Genomic DNA, 5,814 nt, shown 5'->3' with positions numbered 1-5,814 from the left:
TAAAAAATATTATCGACCAGCATTTGGAAATGAAATTCCACAATGTCGAAAGATAAATATCAATCGGGGCTATTAACGACCAATATCCGCTATTGTTTTTTTCTATTCAATCCCCCGATAAAATTTGGACGATGTCTTTTAAGAAATGTTCGATCGTCGTCTTCCGGTAATTCTTCTTTTTAGACCTGGATCGGTCATCTTTCCTGGCCGACATCGACTACCATTTTTTTTTATCAATATCGGTGAATAATGTTTTTTGTCGAGGTGGGCCAATGTTTTTCTAGCCGAGTAAATGAGTACATGCCAGTGTTGGCCGAAACACAACTTCGGTTGAGCTCGCACGAAAAAACAAAGCCGACCTACATTGTAAGTTTAATAGGCCACAACAAACAACACAACTTCCTATACCGTAAAAAAAATTATCGGCAAGCGTTTGGAAATGAATTTCCACAATGTCGATAGATAAATATCAATCGGAGCTATTTAACGACCAATGTCCGGTAATTTTTTTTCTATACATTCCCCGATAATATTTCGACGATGTCTATTAGGAAATGTTCGATCGGCGTCATCCGGTGATTCTTCTTGTTTAGACCTGGATCGGTCATCTTTTCTGGCCAACATCGACTACCATTTATTTATCAATATCAGTGAATAATGTTTTTTTGTCGAGGTGGGCCAATGTTTTTCAAGCCGAGTAAATGAGTACATGCCAGTGTCAGCCGAAACACAACTTCGGTTGAGCTCGCACGAAACAACGAAGCCGACCTACATTGTAAGTTTTATAGGAGAAAGCGATCATCAAAACTTCGGATAACGTAAAAAATATTATCGGCCAGCGTTTGGAAATGAAATTCCACAATGTCGATAGATAAATATCAATCGGGGCTATTAACGACCAATGTCCGCTATTGTTTTTTTCTATTCAATCCCCCGATAATATTTGGACGATGTCTATTAGGAAATGTTCTATCGGCATCTTCCGGTGATTCTTCTTTTCTAGACCTGGATCGGTCTTCTTCCCTGGCCGACGTCGACTACTATTTTTTTTATCAATATCGGTGAATAATGTTTTTTTGTCGAGGTGGGCCAATGTTTTTCTAGCCGAGTAAATGAGTACATGCCAGTGTTGGCCGAAACACAACTTCGGTTGAGCTCGCACGAAAAAACTTAGCCGACCTACATTGTAAGTTTTATAGGGGAAAGCGATCATCAAAACTTCCTATACCGTAAAAAATATTATCGGCCAACGTTTGGAAATGAAATTCCACAATGTCGATAGATAAATATCAATCGGGGCTATTAACGACCAATGTCCGCTATTGTTTTTTTCTATTCAATCCCCCGATAATATTTGGACGATGTCTTTTAGGAAATGTTCGATCGTCGTCTTCCGGTAATTCTTCTTTTTAGACCTTGATCGGTCATCTTTCCTGGCCGACATCGACTACCATTTTTTTATTCAATATCGGTGAATAATGTTTTTTGTCGAGGTGGGCCAATGTTTTTCTAGCCGAGTAAATGAGTACATGCCTGTGTCGGCCGAAACACAACTTCGGTTGAGCTCACACGAATAGACAAAGCCGACCTACATTGTAAGTTTTATAGGCCACAGCGAACAACAAAGATTCCTATACCGTAAAAAATATTATCGGCCAACATTTGGAAATGAAATTCCACACTGTCGATAGATAAATATCAATCGGGGCTATTAACGACCAATGTCCACAATTGTTTTTTTTCTATTCCATCCCCTGATAATATTTGGACGATGTCTATTAAGAAATGTTCGATCGTCGTCTTCCGGTAATTCTTCTTTTTAGACCTGGATCGGTCATCTTTCCTGGCCGACATCGACTACTATTTTTTTTATCAATATCAGTGAATAATGTTTTTTGTCGAGGTGGGCCAATGTTTTTCTAGCCGAGTAAATGAGTACATGCCAGTGTCGGCCGAAACACAACTTCGGTTGAGCTCGCACGAAAAAACAAAGCCGACCTACATTGTAAGTATAATAGGCCACAACGAACAACACAACTTCCTATACCATAAAAAATATTATCGGCAAGCGTTTGGAAATGAAATTCCACAATATCGATAGATAAATATCAATCGGGGCTATTAACGACCAATGTCCACAATTGTTTTTTTCTATTCCATCCCCCGATAATATTTCGACGATGTCTATTAGGAAATGTTCGATCGGCGTCATCCGGTGATTCTTCTTTTTTAAACCTGGATCGGTCATCTTTTCTGGCCAATATCGACTACCATTTTTTTATCAATATCGGTGAATAATGTTTTTTTGTCGAGGTGGGCCAATGTTTTTCTAGCCGAGTAAATGAGTACATGCCAGTGTCGGCCGAAACACAACTTCGGTTGAGCTCGCACGAAAAAACAAAGCCGACCTACATTGTAAGTATAATAGGCCACAACGAACAACCCAACTTCCTATACCGTAAAAAATATTATCGGCAAGCGTTTGGAAATGAAATTCCACAATATCGATAGATAAATATCAATCGGGGCTATTAACGACCAATGTCCGCTATTGTTTTTTTCTATTCCAACCCCCGATAATATTTGGACGATGTCTATTAGTAAATGTTCGATCGTTGTCTTCCGGTAATTCTTCTTTTTAGACCTGGCTCGGTCATCTTTCCTGGCCAACATCGACTACCATTTTTTTTATCAATATCGGTGAATAATGTTTTTTTGTCGAGGTGGGCCAATGTTTTTCAAGCCGAGTAAATGAGTACATGCCAGTGTCGGCCGAAACACAACTTCGGTTGAGCTCGCACGAAAAAACAAAGCCGACCTACATTGTAAGTATAATAGGCCACAACGAACAACACAACTTCCTATACCGTAAAAAATATTATCGGCAAGCGTTTGGAAATGAATTTCCACAATGTCGATAGATAAATATCGATCGGGGCTACTTAACGACCAATGTCCGGTATTGTTTTTTCTATACATTCCCCGATAATATTTCGACGATGTCTATTAGGAAATGTTGATCGGCGTCATCCGGTGATTCTTCTTTTTTAGACCTGGATCGATCATCTTTTCTTGCCAACATCGACTACCATTTTTTTTTATCAATATCGGTGAATAATGTTTTTTTGTCGAGGTGGGCCAATGTTTTTCAAGCCGAGTAAATGAGTACATGCCAGTGTCGGCCGAAACACAACTTCGGTTGAGCTCGCACGAAAAAACTGAGCCGACCTACATTGTAAGTTTTATAGGGGAAAGCGATCATCAAAACTTCCTATACCGTAAAAAATATTATCGGCCAGCGTTTGGAAATGAAATTCCACAATGTCGATAGATAAATATCAATCGGGGCTATTTAACGACCAATGTCCGCTATTGTTTTTTCTATTCAATCCCCCGATAATATTTGGACGATGTCTATTAGGAAATGTTCGATCGTCGTCTTCCGGTGAATCTTCTTTTTAGACCTGGATCGGTCATCTTTCCTGGTCGACATCGACTACCATTTTTATTATCAATATCGGTGAATATTGATTTTTGTCGACGTGGGCGAATGTTTTTCTAGCCGAGTAAATGAGTACATGCCAGTGTCGGCCGAAACACAACTTCGGTTGAGCTCGCACGAAAAAACAAAGCTGACCTACATTGTAAGTTTTATAGGCCATAGCGAACAACAAAGATTCCTATACAGTAAAAAATATTATCGGCCAGCGTTTGGAAATGAAATTCCACAATGTCGATAGATAAATATCAATCGGGGCTATTTAACGACCAATGTCCGCTATTGTTTTTTTCTATTCCATCCCCCGATAATATTTACACGATATCTATTTGGAAATGTTCGATCGTCGTCTTCCGGTGAATCTTCTCTTTAGAACTGGATCGGTCATCTTTCCTGGCCGACATCGACTACCATTTTTTCTATCAATATAAGTGAATAATGTTTTTTTGTCGAGGTGGGCCATTGTTTTTCTATCCGAGTAAATGAGTATATGCCAGTGTCGGCCGAAGCACAACTTCGGTTGAGCTCGCACGAAAAAACAAAGCCGACCTACATTGTAAGTTTTATAGGGGAAAGCGATCATCAAAACTTCCTATACCGTAAAAAATATTATCGGCCAGCGTTTGGAAATGAAATTCCACAATGTCGATAGATAAATATCAATCGGGGCTATTAACGACCAATGTCCGCTATTGTTTTTTCTATTCAATCCCCCGATAATATTTGGACGATGTCTATTAGGAAATGGTCGACCGTCGTCTTTCGGTGATTCTCCTTTTTAGACCTGGATCGGTCATCTTTCTTGGCAAACATCGACTACCATTTTTTTTTATCAATATCGGTGAATAATGTTTTTTGTCGAGGTGGGCCAATGTTTTTCTAGCCGAGTAAATGAGTACATGCCAGTGTCGGCCGAAACACAACTTCGGTTGAGCTCGCACGAAAAAACAATGCGGACCTACATTGTAAGTATAATAGGCCACAACGAACAACACAACTTACTATACCGTAAAAAATATTATCGGCCAACGTTTGGAAATGAAATTCCACACTGTCGATAGATAAATATAAATCGGGGCTATTAACGACCAATGTCCACAATTGTTTTTTTCTATTCCATCCCCCGATAATATTTGGACGATGTCTATTAGGAAATGTTCGATCGTCGTCTTCCGGTAATTCTTCTTTTTAGACCTGGATCGGTCATCTTTCCTGGCCAACATCGACCACCATTTTTTTATCAATATCGGTGACTAATGTTTTTTTGTCGAGGTGGGCCAATGTTTTTCTAGCCGAGTAAATGAGTACATGCCAGTGTCGGCCGAAACACAACTTCGGTTGAGCTCGCAAGAAAAAACAACGCCGACCTACATTGTTAGTTTTATAGGCCAGAGCGAACATCAAAGATTCCTAAACCGTAAAAATATTATCGGCCAGCGTTTGGAAATGAAATTCCACAATGTCGATAGATAAATATCAATCGGGGCTATTTAACGACCAATGTCCGCTATTGTTTTTTCTATTCAATCCCCCGATAATATTTGGACGATGTCTATTAGGAAATGTTCGATCGTTGTCTTCCGGTGAATCTTCTTTTTAGACCTGGATCGGTCATCTTTCCTGGTCGACATCGACTACCATTTTTATTATCAATATCGGTGAATAATGATTTTTGTCGATGTGGGCGAATGTTTTTCTAGCCGAGTAAATGAGTACATGCCTGTGTCGGCCGAAACACAACTTCGGTTGAGCTCGCACGAAAAAACAAAGCCGACCTACATTGTAAGTATAATAGGCCACAACGAACAACACAACTTCCTATACCATAAAAAATATTATCGGCAAGCGTTTGGAAATGAAATTCCACAATATCGATAGATAAATATCAATCGGGGCTATTAACGACCAATGTCCACAATTGTTTTTTTCTATTCCATCCCCCGATAATATTTCGACGATGTCTTTTAGGAAATGTTCGATCGGCGTCATCCGGTGATTCTTCTTTTTTAGAGCTGGATCGGTCATCTTTTCTGGCCAACATCGACTACCATTTTTTTATCAATATCGGTGAATAATGTTTTTTTGTCGAGGTGGGCGAATGTTTTTCAAGCCTAGTAAATGAGAACATGCCAGTGTCGGCCGAAACACAACTTCGGTTGAGCTCGCACGAAAAAATTGAGCCGACCTAGATTGTAAGTTTTGTAGGGGAAAGCGATCATCAAAACTTCCTATACCGTAAAAAATATTATCGGCCAGCGTTTGGAAATGAAATTCCACAATGTCGATAGATAAATATCAATCGGGGCTATTAGCGA

This window comes from Glycine soja, chromosome 15 (assembly GCF_004193775.1).
Source record: "Glycine soja cultivar W05 chromosome 15, ASM419377v2, whole genome shotgun sequence".
In the NCBI taxonomy this organism is placed as follows: Eukaryota; Viridiplantae; Streptophyta; class Magnoliopsida; order Fabales; family Fabaceae; genus Glycine; species Glycine soja.
Note: the sequence above shows the minus strand (reverse complement) of the source record.